The 20,525-nt window shown below is 42.4% G+C and overlaps 1 protein-coding gene across 2 annotated transcripts in view; it reads left to right on the top strand.

Moving 5' to 3' along the window:
* The window catches only part of KCNMB2 (potassium calcium-activated channel subfamily M regulatory beta subunit 2), a 372,211-nt gene that overhangs the window by 59,859 nt on the left and 291,827 nt on the right, over positions 1-20,525 (top strand). The window contains exon 2 of one of the 2 annotated variants that reach the window (XM_081954243.1): positions 3,118-3,162. The exons of the other annotated variant lie outside the window; for it this stretch is intronic. The gene's annotated coding sequence lies outside the window, so the exon portion shown is untranslated. The remainder of the gene's footprint in view (positions 1-3,117; positions 3,163-20,525) is intronic. 2 annotated transcript variants of the gene reach the window in all.

Below are 20,525 nucleotides of genomic sequence, written 5' to 3'. Positions count from 1 at the left end.
TTGTATTAAAAATCAAGTTTAAAAAGTAGGACTTTTATATGAAACAGGTGATATCTCCAAGCCTTCCAGTGTTTTCCATTGGGTTAAGCCTGACTTTGACTTTTTTAAAAACAAAATTAATCTGTTGGGCACAGAGGAAATGCACTTGCTCTGAGATTTAAGGTTTTATCTTTGGCATGTTTAGAGAGGGGTATGCACTGAAATTTGCATTCTTGTCATCTGGCCAGCTAAAGATGGCAGATTTTACACATTGTCTTACTGCTATATAGCTCTTCAAAGACTCAGGGTTCTTTTTTAAAAAAAGAAAAGGGAGATAACTGCTATTTATCTGTAACAGGCTTGAATATCTAATGACAAAAAAAAAATCTATATTTGTCCTGGCGGCCCTCCAAGCGAGAAGCAAATGTCTTATATGAAATGGGCATAACATGCTGGGATTTAGCTATATTAAAACGTATTAATCAGCTTGATCGTGCTTTAATGCTGATGATGACCAAGCCAAATCAATTCAGTAAGCTTTAGAAGCACAGCTACTCTTGCTTGTCTAAATTTCAAGAGGGAAATTCAACCAAATCTTCCAGGGCCAAGAATTTTCAAGCCCAAAAGTTTATTAGAAAGGACTAATGTCTCCATATGTACCATCCATACCTCTGATAGTAAAGGTAAAGGTTCCCCTCGCACATATGTGCTAGTCGTTCCCGATACTAGGGGGCAGTGCTCATCTGTGTTTCAAAGCTGAAGAGCCAGCGCTGTCCGAAGACGTCTCCATGGTCATGTGGCTGACATGACTAAATGCTGAAGGCACACGGAGCACTGTTACCTTCCCACCAAAGGTGGTTCCTATTTTTCTACTTACATTTTTACATGCTTTCGAACTGCTAGGTTGGCAGAAGCTGGGACAAATAATGGGAGCTGACTCCATTATGCAGCACTAGGGATTCAAACCACCGAACTGTCGACCTTTCTAATTGGCAAGCTCAGTGCCTTAGCCACTGAGCCACTGCATCCCTCACCTCTGATAGTACTTATACATAAATCAGGATTACCTTGATTCGCTGAGAAAGCAGATCCAAACACTTAGGAAGAAGTTATCCTTCAACTAGACTAGTCTTGTCATTAAAGTCTAACCTAAGTGCATGCTACCCCATTAAATCTAAAGCATCCTGAGTGAATAGTTTGCACCAACAAGTTGTTAAACATGTGGCTATGTTAAGGTTTTGCTTTTAATCTTTTAATTTTAGTTAGGCCAGGCACTGATCAAATTCTGTTGTTCTCAGTTCTTCATCTGGGTTGGATTTAAAGTCTGAGGATTAGATAAAAATTAGGATAGAACTTAGTGATTAGAATGCAGTACTACAGGCTAACTCATTGCTCACTGCCAGAAGTTCGATTCTCACCGGCTCAAGGTTGACTCAGTCTTCCATCCTTCCAAGATTGGTATAATGGGGACCCAGAATGTTGAGGGCAAATTTGCTGACTCTGTAAACTACTTAGAAAGGGCTGTAAAGCACTATGAAGAGGTATATAAGTCTAAGTGATACTGCTGTATATTAATTTACCTTCCACTCTTCTTATTCTAATTAGATTACTTGTGGGTTCCTTTTATCTGGACTTCCAGCCCTCTGTGCAAATGAGCAGAAACCAAGACACATGAATGAATTATTAGCCAGTACAGTGCTACAGCAGTAGGAGTGGTGCGGTGCCCTAGAGGCGGAGCTTTCACCTCACAATCAGGAGGCTGTGAGTTCAATCCTAAGTAGAGGCAGATCTTTCTCTCTCTGGGCACAATGAGAATATATCTGCTGAACAAAACTCCACCTTGGTGACAGGAAGGGCATCCGGCCATTCAAAAGTCTGCTAGCTCCACTCAGTTGCCCAGACTCCATCCCGCAAGGGACTATGGGGTCGTTAAGAGAAGAGGATGGTTGTGTTGCAGCTGCCAAAAAAGCTAATGCAGTCCCAGGTCACATCAACAGAGAGATAGATTGTGATCTCAATAAGTGATAGTACTGATCTATACTGTACGAGTGAGGCCACTTAGAATATTGCATCCAGTTCTGACCATCAAGATACAAAAAAGATGCCAGAGGCTACAGGGAGGACAGAGAAGAACAAGAAAGATGATAAGGGACCTACTATGTATGATGAATGGTTAAGGGAACTACCTAGATATGCCAAGCCTAATGCATAGAAGGATTAGGGGTACCATGATAACTGTCTTCCAGGATTTGAAGGGCTGTCAGAGAGCAGAGGGGGGGGGGTGGACAACTTATTTTCCAAAGCCCCTGTAGGCAGGACAAGAAGCTCATTCAACAGATATCCAAAGTGGAACTAAGAAGAAATTTTCTGACAGTAATTAACTGATCGCTTTATTGATTACTTGAATCGATAAATTGATTACTTTAAATTAATTGATAAAAGGGATAAAAGAGCTCAGGGGCTAAGATGCTGAACGTGTCGACTAGAAAGGTCGGCAGCTCGGCAATTCGAATCCCTAGCGCTGCGTAACGGAGTGAGTGCCCGTTACGTGTCCCAGCTTCTGCCAACTAGCAGTTCGAAAGCACGTAAAAAATGCAAGTAGAAAAATAGGGACCACCTTCGGTGGGAAGATAACAGCGTTCCGTGTGCCTTTGGCATTTAGTCAGGCCAGCCACATGACCACGGAGACGTCTTCGGACAGCGCTACTTCTTCGGCTTTGAAACGGAGATGAGCACCGCCCCCTAGAGTCGGGAACAGCTAGCACATATGTGCGAGGGGAACCTTTACCATTACCTAATTAATTGTTGGAATTTCTTGCATCCTGAAGTTGTGAGTTCTCCATTGCTGGACGTCTTCAAGAATAGACTGTCCAGGATGGAATAAGTTATCCTGCCTTGCGCAGTGGGTTGGACTAGAAGACCTGTGACTGAGGTTCTTTCCAGCCCTATGACGTTAATCAAAATATCATTATCATTTGAATACAGGCTTTTTCCTAACCGCTTCTACTGTTTTTGTAAACCTCATTTATGTGTGGAATTTCCTCTCAAGATTTTCTGGATCCAAATTCTTTGGAATCGATTATCACAATCCGAAGAACTAGTGACTTACATGTATTATTTGTTGTTTTCTCTCTGCAGAGACACTGAAGACAGTGAACTTTACCAAACCCTGAATAATGAACTGTAAGTGTAAACAGTCAAGGGATGAAAACAATACTTTGATTTGGGTCTGGGGGAAAAAATACAGCGTTGGAGTGACTGCCTGCAGGGCATGGAAGATTCAGCTTTCCCTAGAGAAAAGAAACCTTTTTCTGGGAAGGAATGAACTTCCAAGTATATCCCAGGGGTCAGCAGTATATCCATTATCAAGACAGGTAGTCCTCGACTTACAACTATTTGTTTAATGACTGTTTGAAGTTACAGTGGCACTGAAAAAAAGCGACCTATGACAATTTTTCACACTACTGTTGCAGCATCCCTGTGGTCATATGATCAAAATTTGAACACTTGGCAACTGGCATATATTTATAGCAACAGTACTTAAACTTATATACTGCCCCATATTGCTTTCCAGAAGGGACGCGGTGGCTCAGTGGCTAAGACGCTGAGCTTGTCGATCAGAAAGGTCGACAGTTTGGTGGTTCGAATCCCTAGTGCCGCGTAACAGAGTGAGCGCCTTTTACTTGTCCTAATTTCTGCCAACCTAGCAATTCGAAAGCATATAAAAATTCAAGTAGAAAAATAAGGACCACTTTGGTGGGAAGGTAACAGCATTCCGTGTGCCTTTGGCGTTTAGTCATGATGGCCACAGGACCACGGAGACGTCTTTGGACAGTGCTGGTTCTTCAGCTTTGAAACAGAGATGAGTACCGCCCCCTAGAGTCAGAAACAAGTAGCACATAAGTGTGAGGGGAACCTTTACCTTTACCTTGTTATTGCTTTACAACCCTCTCTAAATGGTTTAGAGAGTCAGCATATTTTCCCCAACAATATGGTTCCTCATTTTACTGACCTCAAAAGGAAGGAAGGCTGAATCAGCCTTGAGTCGGTTAGGATCGAACTGCTGGCAGTTGGCAGAGTTTGCCGTGCAATGATGCATTCTAACCACTGCACCACCGCAGATCGTATGATGGTTGTAGTATCCCTGGGTCATGTAAACAACTTTTGCAACCTTCTGACAAGCAAAGCCAGTTGAGTTAGTAAGTGAACTAACAACTGTGTTACTAACATCACGACTGCAGTATTCACTTAAAAACTGTAGCAAGAAAGATCATAAAATGGGGCAAAAGTCGCTTAAAAACTGTCTTGTTTAGCAACGAAATTTTGGGCAAAGTTGTGATCGTAAGTCAAGGACTACTTGTACTTCCCCGTGACATTCACAATCTCCCAAATAAAAATACTGTATTTTTACAGTATTAAAAATAATTGGTCATTATCAAGTAATGCTTGGATCTCATGACATGCTAAGATTAGATTAGTGAAATCTCATAAAAGGTTCATGTGTTATTCTAAGTGACTTGTTGCCAAACCCTGGTATATCCTGTCATATAACCTGCTGCCATGTTTATGCCTCTTTAATTGTTATGATTATCTTGCTATAATTTGTGCTTTTTTAAAAAAAGAATCTGTCTGATTTTGTATAAGAAATCTCTTATTTGTCTCCCAGAATTACAATCCAAAAATATCTTGTGGTCAAGGTAGGCAAAAGCTACCATATTTTCCAGCATATAAGACACACCAAGATTTTGAAGAAGCAAATTAAAAAAACTTTTTGCACTCTGCACACCTCCCAAAAATGGCCCGAATTTCATGAAAATGAAAATGAAAGGGATAAATAGCCTTTAGGAGGCTTATAGAGTGCCCCTGGGGGCTGGGAGGGCAAAATTGAGCAAATAACGGCCTGTTTTTCGCTCATTTCTGCCCTCCCCAGCCCCCAGGAGCACTCTGCAAGGCTCCTAAAGGCTATGCATGGCCATTTTGGTGAAGGGGGCGGGGTTTCGGGAGGCAAAAAGTGTTGTATTCACTGTATAAGACACACCCAGATTTTCAGCCTCTTTTTTGAGGGAAAAAGATACGTCTTATACTCCAAAAAATACGGTAGTATCAAATCTCATCCACCTAATCTTCATAAATGGACATTTGTATATAGGTTGACTGTGCTTACCTATGGGAAGTCCTACCTGGGTTGCATCTATTTATAAAGGAAGCTGCCATTTGTAAATTACACTTACAAAATAATCACACAAGTTATTTTTGGATTGTCTATCTTTCAGGAATCCATGAGAAGTCTTAGTTGGTGATAGGTACTGATTTGAAGGGTCCTTGGTGCTCTCTGAGCATAGTTGTTTTCTTGCAGATATTTTGTTACCCAAACCTCATGTTATAACTGCACAGGTACAGAATAGGTGGTACCTTGCTCAGTAGTAGTAACTGTGAGAGGGATCTTGGAGTCCTAGTGGACAACCATTGAAATATGAGCCAGCAGCGTGCAGCAGCTGCCAAAAAAGCCAACACAGTTCTAGGCTGCATCAACAGAGGGATAGAATCAAGACCACATGAAGTGTTAATGCCACTTTATAATCTTTGGTAAGGCCACACTTGGAATACTGCATCCAGTTTTGGTCGCCACGATGTAAAAAAGATGTGGAGACTCTAGAAAGAGTGCAGAGAAGAGCAACAAAGATGATTAGGGGACTGGAGGCTAAAACATATAAAGAACTGTTGCTGGAATTGGGTATGTCTAGTTTAGTGAAAAAAAGGACCAGGGGAGATATGATAGCAGTGTTCCACTATCTTGAGAGTTGCCACAAAGGAGGAGTCAAGCTATTCTCCAAAACACCTGAGGGCAGGACAAGAAGCAATGGGTGGAAACCAATCAAGGAGAGAAGCAACTTAGAAATAAGGAGAAATTTCCTGACAGTTAAAACAATTAATCAGTGGAATAACTTGTCTCCAGAAGTTCTTAAAGCTCCAACAGTGGAAGTTTTCAAGAAGATGTTAGATAACCATTTGTCTGAAGTGGTGTAGGGATTCCTGCCTAAGCAGGGGGTTGGGTTAGAAGACCTCCAAGGTCCCTTCCAATTCTGATATTCTATGTATTCTAAACTTGTGTTGGAAGGAAAATCAATCTGGTTCAGTTCCAAGCATGGGAGAAAAACGCTGGAAATAAAATGGAGGCTGGAGGCTGATTGGAAAGAAAGATTGTGTTTATTGGTGAACAGAACCACCAGGGTTTGCGGTTCTGGGGCAGCTGACAAAATGGAGTTTAGAGCCGGTGGGTTTTTTTATACCTTCTGGATTCCTATGGGGCCATGTAGGGATCATGGCTGGATCTATAAGAAAAAGGGAAAATGTAAATCCTAGGTGCTTGTTTGAGCTAATCATATCAACCTTTGGCTTGCCTGATTGTGTTGCTTATCTGGAGTATCTGTTTGACCCAGTCTTTCTGAATGAATTACCAAATCTGCATTTCTAAAAGCTGGCCTCCTCAGTTTCTGCTTAGGGCAGGGAAAGTGGGTCTGATTTCTGCCTCCCTTAATGTTTTCCCCTCCCCATTTCTCCTTTAGGGGAAATATTCTATCCTGCCTTTTTAATATCCCCCAAAATATTTTATCCTTCGGAGGGGCGGGGAGTCCCACACTTGTTTGGGTAATGAAACATCAAGTTCAGAGAGCACCAACTTTGAGCTGCAAATATTCTTTTTCTTTTATGGGCAGCTGCTATTTTATAGGCTGAAGTCTACTGAAGGCAGTATCTGGGAGAGGTGCAAAAGGCCAATTAACCTTCTGCAATTCTGGCAAGATAGATGATATAACTTTACTGGCTTGATGCAAATAGGTTAAGAAAGTTGCTTAAGCATGCACGGGGATTCTAATCTCTTTTGACTTTGCTGGCCTTGCCTGTTATAAATTTGTAGGGAAGAAAGGACTGGGAAAAGGGGAGTAATTCAGCAGTTCTCTTATCTGATCTGGCTTGCCTGGGATAGGATTTCCAAAGAAGTCTGAGAACAGGCATGTGCATAACAAGCAGGGTACTTAACTTAATTAGCCTGTTAGATTGATTAGCCAAAGCCAGGCAAACTTGAACTTGGAAGCAGCTGAACAAGCAAACAAAGGAAAGGAAAGCTAAACAAAACACCTACCCTCTAAGACCACTTAGAGAGCCATATAAATGATCAAAGTATTTTGGCTTTAAATAAATCTTTTGAAGGGATCCAATAAGAAAGCAATTGAGTTTATACCACTTTATAAGGCCTTGGTAAGGCCACAGTTGGAATACGGCATTCAGTTTTGGTCGTCATGATGTAAAAAAGATGTGGAGACTCTAGAAAGAGTGGAGAGAAGAGCAACAAAGATGATTAGGGGACTGGAGGCTAAAACATATGAAGAAGGGTTGCAGGAACTGGGTATGTCTAGTTTAATAGAAAGAAGGACTAGGGGAGACATGATAGCAGTCTTCCAATATCTCAGGGGTTGCCACAAAGAAGAGGGAGTCAAACTATTCTCCAAGGCACCTGAGGGTAGAACAAGAAGCAATGGGTGGAAACTAATCAAGGAGAGAAGCAACTTAGAACTGAGGAGAAATTTCCTGACAGTTAGAACAATTAATCAGTGGAACAGCTTGCCTCCAGAAGTTGTGAATGCCCCAACACTAGAAGTCTTTAAGAAGATGTTGGATAGCCATTTGCCTGAAACGGAATAGGGTTTCCTGCCTAGGCAGGGGGTTGGACTAGAAGACCTCCAAGATCCCTTCCAACTCTGCTATTGTATTGTATTGATATTTGCAGTCCAACTTTTCTTGTGTCCCGTCCTGTCCCCCCTTACCTCTATTCTGTTACCCATTCGCATCAACCTATACATTCTTTTCAGAAATATGCATGAAAATATTTATGCGTTTTTCTCATTTAAAATACACCGAGGACTTGTTTATGTGGGGTTTTTTTTAGGGTGGAAAATTCTATTACCTGATTTGAAAAGGTGACCGTGGAAGGACAATTGCCTCTTGATTTAATGTAGAATATTAGGAAATGCAAGTTAAGGGTATTAAATGCAAAGCCAAGGGATGTCTCCCTCTTTCAAAAGAGCCAAGTCCAAAAGAAGCCAAATCGAAAAAGCCAAGGTTATAATTCTTAATTGGAGTCCCTTTTTCATTATGCTGGCAAAGAAACCTGGGAAGTTTAGAATCGTCAACCATGGCTGCCACATGGCATCAAAGCAGAGCAGCTGTTTCAGGAAGCAACATTGTTTTTCTATATTGCATTTATGGTACAGGCAGTTTGTTTATTTATTTATTTATTTATTTATTTATTTTTTATTTATTTTTTATTTATTTATTTATTCATTCATTCATTCATTCATTCATTCATTCATTCATTTATTTATTTATTTATTTATTTATTTATTGGATTTCTAAACCGCCCCCTCTCCCAAAAAGGGACTCGGGGCGGTGTACAGTCAAATGCAGATAAAAATACAATAATATAAAACAGTTAAATACATTTGGGTGGAGGAGATAAGGCTGTACAAGAAATAAATATACCATAAAAACCCTAAAAACATCCCCAATTAAAATACCCAAACCCAATTAAAATATATCCCCAGGAGGTAAAACTAAGAGAGTGCCAGGCCAGCTGATTGAAATAGGTGAGTCTTTAATTTTTGACGGAAGGAACGGAGGTCGGTGGTAGTTCGAATATCAGGGGGGAGGTCATTCCAGAGGGTTGGGCCCATCACAGAGAAGGACCTACTCCTAGGTGTCGCCCGCTGGCATTGCCTAGCGGACGGCACCAGAAGGAGTCCCTCCCTGTGTGAGCGGATAGGTCACAGGGACGTGTGTGGTAGGATGCAATCCTGCAGATAACTAGGTCCTATGCCATGGAGCGCTTTAAAGATGGTAATCAATACCTTGAAACGCACCCGAAAGGCCACAGGTAGCCATTGCAGCTCGCGCAGGAGAGGTGTTACGTGGGAGTAACGTGTACTCCCTATGATAACCCGCGCGGCTGCGTTCTGAACTAACTGCAGTCTCCGGATGCGTCCCAAGGGAAGCCCCAGTGGTGGGATTCAACCCATTTAACAACCGGTTTGCCAAAAATGTGAGTGCACGCCAGGGGTGGGTTCCTGCCAGTTCTAACCTCTTCTATAGAAGAGGTTCCATGAATCTACAGTGCCTTTTAGAACCGGTTCCAGCTCCCTCCCCCACCCCCGTCTTCACATCATCAAGATGAAGAGTGAGAGGAGGAATTCTGGGAGTTGAAGTCCACAAGTCTTAAAGCTGTCAAGTTTGAACACCCCTGCGTTTTTTTTCTAAAGGGTTAGGGATGCAAGGGCCTTGTAACTTGATAGCTTTAAGACTTGCATGCTTCAATGCCAGAGTTCCTGAGCCAACATTTTGGTTGCTAAGCAAGAGCGTTGTTAAGTGAGTTTCACTACATTTTACAAGTTGGCCACGCCCACCCAGTCACATGACTGTCAAGCCACTCCCACTCAGTTACATGGCTGGCAAGCCACACCCGCAAAGCAGGCCACACCTACAGAAGAGATTCTAAAAAAATTTGAAACCCACCACTGGTACACGCACAGGTGCCCACTCACACAGCTTTTGCACATGCGCACCAGCATACCTTCTGCACATGTGTGGCTTCCGCCATGCGGCGAAAGTCGACCAAGCAGCCTTTTGGACCCTGATCCTCTCCATCTTTGTTCTCCAGGGCAGTGGCTGCTTCTCTCCGTTTCTGGTCTTGCTGGGAGAGAGAGTGTCTCTTGTGCAATTTAGCAGCAGCCGCTTTCCTCTAAGTCCCATCCAGAAAGCGCACAGCACAGAGAAGCAGCAGCCATGTTGAATGCTAAAGGCCCAGGGCAAAGCTAGAGCCAGGGAATGATGCATTCCCCAACTTGGCTGAGGCGGGCAGCAAGTGGACGGAAGCTCCGGGGCAAGGCCAGAGCGAGGGAATAGCATGTCCCTGGGCCCCAACCTGAGGCGAAGGGCGAGTGGGCGGCATGCTTACCTTTAGTGAGCAGAGCAGATAAGGCACGGAAATTATCTGGACAGTATGGATTGCACAGCAAAGGGAAGATAATATATAGGGCGTGGCGGGGTAGGCGGGGCTAGCTGATGGTCGGTTTTACCAGGAATGGGGATTTTGCAATGTCCTTCCCCTGCCACGCCCACAAAGCCACACCCACAGAATGCGCAGAGGTGGCACGTGTGCTCACATTTGCGAACCTGTAGGGAAGGTGAGTGTATACCACCCCTGTTGGGATGGATGCTTATTGCTTCACCACAATGCTCAATCTGATTATTTTTGCATGATTATTCTTCTCTGTCTTAAAATGGTGCTTTCCCTTATCTATTTAGCACAATGCTTGCAGAAAGAAACTCAGCTCCACCCAGGATAGTGCTGTGATTTAAGTGACTTTAAAAATGTAAAACTGCATATGCTGCACTTTTATCTGGAACATAAAATTGTTCAGAAATGTAATAGGAGTTGTAAATTTGGGACGGCAAGGGTTGGGGGGGGCAGAGGAGAAATTTAGTTGGGTGTTTTCCCATCTGTGGGAGATCACTGTTAATCTTAGATTTCAAGACGGCCTATCGCCCCACTTCTGTTTACAACACAGTCCTTTTAGCAGTCGCAAGAAGAGTTCCACATCCTCTTGAACCCTGATTCAGGGGACTTTGTGGATACCTATAAACCTTTCATCAAGTGCCCTCAACAACTCTTAGAGAGCTAACGACTGCAGAGAGATGACTGCAAAGAATACATACCAGAGGTGATATTCTATCGGTTCGGACCAGTTCACCCGAACTGGTAGCTGAAATCGCAGGTGGCCCTGCCCACACACCCCAGATCTATGGCATCCCATTTAGGCCCCCTTTTTTTAGACAAAGTGCATGCACAGAAGGCGGAGCGCGTGCACAAACGTGGCGAAGCTAGCACATGCGCTCACATTTGCCAACCAGTAGGGAAGGTAATATTGCCCCTGATATAAACCATTCAATTCCCCAGAATTGAAGCAGCTTCTGGGATGCGAAGTGAAACCTTTTCAAGGAAAAAAAAAACCATGTCCAGTTTGCCTTTTGGAAAAGCACTTTTAGAGTTTTGCACCAGGGTTGACACGTGGTTGAATTATGGATGGACAACCTGGACCACAGGAGCCACCATCAGCTGCAGAGCCATGGGCAGCCCCATCCTCTTTTCTCAATGACCCCTGTGCCATGTAGGGCAGAACAATAAGTAATCTATTACTGAAAGACAATCAGCGCCCAAATCTTGGGCTGATTTGCCCAACAGTGTACAGTCTGCAATGAGCCACAGTGGCACGGTGGTTAGAATGCAGTACTGCAGGCTGCTTCTGATGACTACCGTCTGCCTACAGTTTGGCAGTTCGAGTATCACTCGTTTGCTCAGCCTTCCAGCCTTCCAAGGTGGATAAAATGAGGACACCGATTGTTGGGGGGGGGGCAATAGGCTGACTCTGTAAACCGCTTAGAGAGGGCTGTAAAGCACTGCAAAGCATTATATAAGTCTAAGTGCTATTGCTAATGGATCACTGGGAAGAAGGAGAAAAACCTGTTGTCTCCTTCTTTTACCCAATGACCTTAATCAAGACTGCATGGGGGGGAGAGGGACAAATATTTGTGAGCGTTTGCATTTTTTGCAAACGAAAGCAACTGTGTGCATAGATATGGGCACTGATCTCCCAAATGATCACATTAACTAGTAGGACTCTCCATGCTTTAAAAGGATGCAGAGGTTCCTGATCCTGAAAAAAAAAGGCTATTCTAAGTATCCATAAGATTAAGGAGTGAATTGCTTGAAGCAAGCGTCTCTGCGGAGGCCTGAAGGATATTGAAGGTTTTTAGTTCATGAATAGCAAAGAGAGTGTCTAAAACGCCTCTAATTCTTGCCGCTTTGACGACTCTGAAATTCGTCCCTTTCAAGACTTGTAAAATGCTCCCCAAATCTTTCACTAATGTACCATATTTTTTCAGAATATAAGATGCACCTTTTCCCTTCAAAAAAGAGGCTGAAAATCTGGTCTTATACACTGAATACAGCATTTTTTGCCTCCTGAAACACCATCCCCTTCACAAAACTGGCTCTGCAGAGCCTCTAGGAAGCTTTCAGAGTGTTCCTGGGGGCTGGGGAGGGCAGATTTAATCTTTTTTAACTTTTGGGATGTGTGTTTTTTAATGTTGTACGCCGCCCTGAGTCCTTTTGGAGAAGGGCGGCATATAAATCCAAATAAACCAAACCAAACCAGAAATGAGTGAAAAACGGGCCGGTTTTTGCTCAATTTTGCCCTGCCCCAGCTCCCAAGAGCACTCTATAAGCCAGGGGTGTCCAAACATGGGAACTTTAAGACTTGTGGACTTCAACTCCCAGAATTCCCCAGCCAGCTGGGGAATTCTGGGAGTTGAAGTCCACAAGTCTTAAAGTTGCCAAGTTTGGACACCCCTGCTATAAGCCTCCTAAAGGCTATCCATGCCCCTTTTTTGATTTAAAAAAAAACAGGCCCTTTTTAACAAAAAATGGGCCATTTTGGAGAGGTCTGCAGAGTGCAAAAACTTTTTTTTAAAATTTCCTCTTCAAAATCTTGGTGCGTCTTATACTCCGAGAAATACAGGTAAGTGCTGCAGATTTATGAAGTATCCTTCATTGGCAGTCTGTATTAATCTGCAGCCTGTCTTACCTTGGCCTGTAAGGGAGCCAAAGTGGCATGACCTATTATATCCAGAGCTTGCTCATCCATGGGCCAATGGTTTCAAACTCTCATTTCACAGAGTTTGATGCCTTGGGAGCAGATGTCTGTTGCCAATGAAGCTGAACTGAAATTTCCACCTACCGCTAGGTTAAGTCAGCACAGCTGCCAGGAGCTCTTTTATATTCCTATTTTTCCATGTTTGTTTAAGTGTTGTCATTGTCAAGTCACGTCCGGGTGTAAAGTAGACTGAAAGCATCCAACAAAAAGGAAGGCCATTTTTTATCCCACTTGGTAAAGGTAAAAAGGTTCCACTCGCACATATGTGCTAGTCGTTCCTGACTCTAAGAGGCGGTGCTCATCTCCATTTCAAAGCCAAAGAGCCAGCGCTGTCCAAAGACGTCTCCGTGGTCATGTGGCCGGCATGACTAAATGCCGAAGGTACATGGAATGCTGTTACCTTTCCACCAAAGGTGGTTCCTCTTTTTCTACTTGCATTTTTACATGCTTTTGAACTGCTAGGTTGGCAGAAGCTGGGACAAGTAACAGGAGCTCACTCTGTTACACGGCACTAGGGATTCGAACTGCTGAACTGCCAACCTTTCAGATCGACAAGCTCACCGTCCTAGCCATTGAGCTTTTATCCCACTTGGTGAACATGTATAAAAGCTAGAAAACGTTCAGTTCAAATACATAGAAGTGATTCAGAGGATTTTTCTGTTTCAACTTTCTCGTATTTTAAAGGTGAAACCAGAACTTTTCCTCCTGAGACGGACAGATGAAAGAGTTAGGAAAGAGCCATGGAGCATTGCTTTTATACATGACAACTGCAGTGAGATTATTGTTTGCACATAAATGGAAAGATTTGGCAACGCCTTCAGTAGAGGAATGGTTGGTGAAGAGTACGGAGCTTGCTGAAATTGCCTTGTTTGATTAGAGAAAATGCAATATCTACATTTATTAGTGACTGGAAACCAGAGGCAGTTTTCTGCCAGTTTGCCCCAGTTTGGGTGAATTGGTACTGGCGGTGGTGGGAGGCTCCACCCGCCTACCCAGACATCATCACAGATGCTCTGCGCATGCTCTTCTGGTTTCCAGTGTCCCCTGAAGGTTCTGTGCATGCGCAGAAGCGCTGCGCTTAAGCTCCCTGTTCTGAACCGGTAGCGAAGGTAAGAGGATTTCATGCCTGGGAAACCCTTTATGAATTTTTTGCATCAAAAAAAAAATGAACTCACGATTTATAGTTTTGATGAATAGACAGGACAGATTATAGAAAGAAGAGAGTCATAATGTAACTTTAAAGAGAGAGGGTAAAAATATAATTGCACTTACAAAATCTGGTTTTACCCCTCCTTTTTTTTCTTTTTGCACTTTAGATTTTTCTTTTTTTTTCCTTTCTCTGCCTTTCTCTTTCATTCTATTTCTATTTGTAGCAGGTCTTATCGCTGCTAAAGCTTTCAACAAAAATATATTAAAACGTAAATTAGACTGGACCATATTTGAATGTTTTCACTGGGAAGTCTTTTATATATTTCTTAAGCTGAAAACCAATCAGGTGACCACGTAGTTGCCAAGGTGAAATAGAATATTCTTTTCCACCTTAAGGTAGGCGTGTGTTTCAGTTGGTTGGGATGCAGCCTGTGAGACATCCTTGCTCCCTCTCTTGATGGAATCATGAAGCCACAAATCTATATTTATTTGCAATATTTATCGGAGAGCAAATGTACCTTTTATTTTATTTTATTTGTATGCATATGCTCCCAGATTCAGTTTTTGACGTATTTAGTTTTAAATACAATGAGGGGAGAGGAAGGGGCTTGCTGAGAATAGGCCATTGAATCATTCCCAATTTGAATAGGTTCTTAATCAGTATATTATCTGTCTGTTAGAACGTAGAACCGTGATGGCAAACCTATAGCACGCGTGGCAGAAGTGGCACGCAGATTTTCACTACCGGTTCTCCAGGACTAGTCAGAACCTGCTGAATACCACCTCTGCTCTAGTCCTCCTCTTCCTGAGACAGGTATGTTTAGTCTAAGTCACCATAGGTATTTGATGACTTCCAGAATTCTTAGCAATAGTCCACATGTCCAGAGAGGTCTGGAAATGGAAATCCATACATCTGAAGGGTACCCAGTTAACAAAATCAGGAATAAGTAATAGGAGCTGCCCCCAATGGGGTAGGTTATCATGTTATTTTATCAAGTTGTATCACACTTCAAGAATATCTCATATTTATCTGAAAAGATTACTGGAACTATTTGCAAGTTTATGTTTCTAAACTTTATAGAGCATCCATATTTTGCAGAAAGTCCATAAATCTTTGTTGATTTACAACCTAAACTTAAATATATAGTCATCTTGCTATGTAAATGAATTTTTCCCCCTAGGTTTTCCCTGGGTTGTAACTCTAAGAAAGAAAGAGTGATTTCCCTTTAAAAAAAAACTGGGACAGTTTTTTTGGAGATGTGCATATTTTCCTTGACAAATTGCACCTGCAAAGACACGGTTACAACTCTACAGTCTCACAATATGTACTTAATTTCAAAATGGATCAATGTCCACAAAATTATACACATAAATAACATATTCATTATAAGACACTTCCTTTTTCTTTTTGATCTTCCTTGTTTATCTCATTAAGTTGGGGGAGGAAAAAGATACCCCTTGGCAATCATTTCTCTTGGAGGGTTTTCACTCAACTTAGCTTCTGGCTTAGCACTGATTTAGAAAGGACAGTTCAGCAATTTTATTATCTCCCTGTCAATATTTCACTGCTATTGTCCTCCCAACCAAACCTTATTTATGCTGATATTTGAACAAGGCTTTGTTCAGCCTGATAGGGCCACTAAATTATTGCTGGGGAGGAAAAGACAGTTACTAAAGAAACAACTAAATAATGGTCTACCAACTTGATCTACTAAGATGTTGTGGCGAAAAGTGTTGTAGATGTTTCTCAGGAACTTGCGCTCTGGGCAAACAAGAAAAACAAAACTCACAGCATTGTAGGAAAGGCAGTTAAAATTATTATTATTATGAAAATGCATTATTGACATGGTTGTACGCTATAAAAGGGCTCATGATAGAGGGAAGGTTAGTATATATGAGTAGAAATTCCCTAAGACAGGGGTCGGCAAACTTAAACACTCAAAGAGCCATTTGGACCCATTTCCCACAGAAAAGAAAATACCCGGAGCCACAAAGGTCCTAACTGGAACCCCCCTGTTCAATTCTGGAGCTGACCGGAAGGTCAGTTCCCCCACCATAGAGTCTCCTCCTAGCGCGACATACTTTTTCCTCTACCTGTCATAACCAAAAGTCCTACCAATTGTGGAGACAACTGGAAAACCCTCCCCTTGCCATAGAGTCTTCTCCTGGCGCACTGTGCTTCCTCCCCCCCACCGGAAGCTCTTCTCAAAATTGTGGCGCCGGCCAGTGACGGAGCCGCAGCAGAGGGAGGAAAGAGCCACATGTGGCTCCAGAGCCGCAATTTGCTGACCCCTGCCCTAAGACATTATAGGACAAAATGAAATCATTGTTTGAAATTCTACTGGTAGTACTAAAAAGCAATTGAATCAAGCAAAGCAGAAAGGACTAGGTTAAAGATAAATTAGAGTGTCTGTAGTAAGGTTAAACAGGCAAGGTAAGGCAACATTTGATAATTAGGGGCCTGGAGATATGAAGAATGGATGCAGGAACTGGGTGGGGTTGTCTACAGAAGAGAAGGATTAGAGGTGACATGACAGCAGTATTCCAATATTTGAGGGGCTGCCACAAAGAAGAGGGGGGTCAACCTATTTTCGAAAGCACCAGAAGGCAAAACAAGAAACGATGGTTGAAAACTAATCAAGGAGAGAAGCAACCTAGAACTAAAGAGATATTTCCCAACAGTGAGAACAATTATTTAGTGTAATGGCTTTCCTTTAGACATTGTGGGTGCTTCATCACTGGAAGCTTTTAAGAAGAGACTGGACAGCCACTTGTCTGAAATGCTTTATGGGTCTCCTGCTTGAGCAGGGGGTTGGACTAGAAGTCCTCCTCCCTGGTCCCTGCTAACTCTATTATTCTGTATTCTGAATGTTGTTGTTGTTAGTTGCAAAGTCATGTCCAACCCATCATGGCCCCATGGACAACATTCCTCCAAGCCTTCCTGTCCTCTACCATCCTCTGGAGTCCATTGAAGTTCACACCTACTGCTTCAGTGACTCCATCCAACCACCTCATTCTCTGTCGTCCTCTTCTTCCTCTGCCTTCCATCTATCCCAGTATTAGGGTCTTCTCCAGTGAGTATTCTGAATGTAGATGCAGAATAATACAGTTCTACAGAAATCTACTCAGGAGTATAAAGAATTCCATCAGAGATTTGGAAGTGAATTGCAGCATTTTTTCTCTGCCACTAGATCCATCTCTGAATGAAAGTTAAGGAGAAGAAATCATTTGCAGAACAGATGAAGGTTGCATTCACTTTTAAAATATACAAGGTCACCAGCGTATGCAGCCATACATATCAGAGCTGAGAAATCCAGACCGTCCAGATGACAGCCAAGAGTTAAGAGTTCGTCCTATATCATTTTGAGGCCATCTGGTCATCTAGATGTTTACAGCTCAAGTACCCGTTTAATCTAATTATATACGAGGGCTGTTTCAGAGCATATGGAGTGCAGACATATTAGCAATCGGCTACAAATTAAGTCAAGCACATTTTTTTCCTAGGTTCCTATAACCCAACTTTGCAAAGCCACTGTGCAACAACAGAAGAAGGTGCAGCTGCTTTAAAATATTCCCAAAAGTGGCTAAGTGGAAACTCATCCGTGCTGCAAGTCACATTTTGCCCCTCAAATCTGTATCTCTGTATAGCCCTGTTATGTAGCCATAGCAATAGTACTTAGACCTAACATATTTTTCGGAGTATAAGACGCACCAAGGTTTTGAAGAGACAAATGTTTTTAAAAAAGTTTTTGCACTCTGCACACCTCCCAAAAACTCCCCAAATGGGCCCTTTGTTCCCCAAAAAAGGCATGAATAGCCTTTAGGAGGCTTATAGAGTATTCCTGGGGGCTGAGGGGGGCAGAATTGAGCAAAGAAGTCCCATTTTTCACTCATTTCTGTCCTCCCCAGGCCCTAGGAGTACTCTGAAAGCCTCCTAAAGGCTATGCACAGCCATTTTGGTGAAGGGGGCGGGGTTTCGGAAGGCAAAAAATGCTGTATTCAGTGTATAAGTGTATAAGACCCAGATTTTGAGGGAAAAATATGTGTCTTATACTCTGAAAAATACAGTATATACTGCTTCACAGTGCATTACAGTCCTCTCTAAGCAGTTTACAGAATCAGCATATTGCCCCAACAATTGGAGTCCTCATTTTACCCGGTGGGATGCAGAGATGCGATGGGTAAAAACAGGTCTTTTGGAGGGCCATTTTCAGGCCGTTTTTCAGGCCAAAACCTGCCAAAAAAACAGGCATGCATGCGCCAGCCAGCTGGTCTTTGGGTTTCCAGTGCTCTGGTATGTGTAAAGATCAGCTGGCTTGCACACATGCACATGCTGGAAGACCAGCTGTCTGGCACGTGCATGCACACCGGCCAGCTGGTCTTCGGGTTTTCGGTGCGCGTGCATGCACGTCAGTGGTGGGTTTCAAATTTTTTTAGAGGGTGTGGCCTGCTTTGTGGGAGCGGCTTGCCAGGTGGGAGTGGCTTGTCAGCCATGTGACCAGGTGGGAGTGGCTTGCCAGCTATGTGACTGGGTGGGTGTGGCCAACTTGTAAAATGTGGTGAAACTCACTTAACAATGCTCTTGCTTAGCAACCAAAATATTGGCTCCGAAACTCTGGCATTTGAAGCAAGTCTTAAAGTTGTCAAGTTACAAGACCCTTGCACCCCTAACCCTTTAGAAAAAAACCCCAGGGGTGTTCAAACTTGATAGCTTTAAGACTTGTGGACTTCAACTCCCAGAATTCCTCCTCCAGTCATGTTGGCTCAGGAACTCTGGCATTGAAGTGTGCAAGTCTTAAAGCTGTCAAGTTACAAGACCCTTGCACCCCTAACCCTTTAGAAAAAAAACCCAGGTGTGTTCAAACTTGACAGCTTTAAGACTTGTGGACTTCAACTGCCAGAATTCCTCCTCCAGTCATGTTGGCTCAGGAACTCTAGCATTGAAGTGTGCAAGTCTTAAAGCTGTCAAGTTACAAGACCCTTGCACCCCTAACCCTTTAGAAAAAAAACCAGGGGTGTTCAAACTTGATAGCTTTAAGACTTGTGGACTTCAACTCCCAGAATTCCTCCTCCAGTCATGTTGGCTCAGGAACTCTGGCATTGAAGTGTGCAAGTCTTAAAGCTGTCAAGTTACAAGACCCTTGCACCCCTAACCCTTTAGAAAAAAAACCCAGGTGTGTTCAAACTTGACAGCTTTAAGACTTGTGGACTTCAACTGCCAGAATTCCTCCTCCAGTCATGTTGGCTCAGGAACTCTAGCATTGAAGTGTGCAAGTCTTAAAGCTGTCAAGTTACAAGACCCTTGCACCCCTAACCCTTTAGAAAAAAAAACCAGGGGTGTTCAAACTTGACAGCTTTAAGACTTGTGGACTTCAACTGCCAGAATTCCTCCTCCAGTCATGTTGGCTCAGGAACTCTGGCATTGAAGTGTGCAAGTCTTAAAGCTGTCAAGTTACAAGACCCTTGCACCCCTAAACCTTTAGGGGAAAAAAACAAACCCAGGGGTGTTCAAACTTGACAGCTTTAAGACTTGTGGACTTCAACTCCCAGAATTCCTCCTCTCGCTCTTCATCTTGATGATGTGTGGATGGGCGGGGGAGGGAGCTGGAATCGGTTCTAAATGGCACTGTAGATTTGTGGAACCTTTTCTATAGAAGATGTTAGAACTGGCAGGATCCCACCCCTGGTGCACGTACATTTCAGTTTGGGCACTCAGTGCCGAAAAAGTTCGCCATCACTGTCCTATGCCATTCCAAACAAATGGCTGCCCATTCTTAAAAGCCCCCAGTAATGGAGCACCCACCACTTCTGGAGGCAACTGGTCCACTGGTTGTTCTCCCTGTTGCTTCTCTCCTTGATTAGTTTCCATCCATTGTTTCTTGTCTTGCCTTTTGGTGATTTGGAAAATGGGTTGCTTCTTGTGGCAGCCCCTCAAATGTTAGAAGACGGCTATCCTATCACCCCTAATCCTTCTTTTCACTAGGCTGGACAAACCCAATTCCTTCAATTGTTCTTCATATGTTTTAACCTCCAGCCCCCTAATCATCTTTGTTGCAATTTCCAGAGTCTCTACATCTTTTATATATATATATATATATATATATATATATATATATATATATGTATATGTATATGTATATGTATATGTATATGTATATGTATATGTATATGTATATGTATATGTATATGTATATGTATATGTATATGTATATGTATATGTATATGTATGTATATATATATATATATATATATATATATATATATATATATATATATATATATATATATATATATATATATATATATATATATATATATATATATATATATATATATATATATATATATATATATATATATATATAAAATAAGGTGACCAAAACTGGATGCAGAAATTGCAACCTCCTTGTTATTTTCCAAAATTCGTCTCTTAGGATGAATAGAATTGATTGAAGAAGATTAAGAAGCTGTAACTTAATAAATTCATCTGTTACAGTGATCCAACATTCAGCCCTATTTATACAAACAATGTTCTGACTTTCTTCCTTTTTGTTTTCCTTCTGTCCCTACGTAACAGATGCCCATTTTTCGAGAGAACTGGCCTGTTAACACATGTCCTTGTTTTTACAAGGA

This window comes from Natrix helvetica, assembly GCF_964273705.1.
Source record: "Natrix helvetica genome assembly, chromosome: 5".
Lineage (NCBI taxonomy): Eukaryota > Metazoa > Chordata > Lepidosauria > Squamata > Natricidae > Natrix > Natrix helvetica.
Note: the sequence above shows the minus strand (reverse complement) of the source record. Positions and strands in the feature narration are given on the sequence as shown.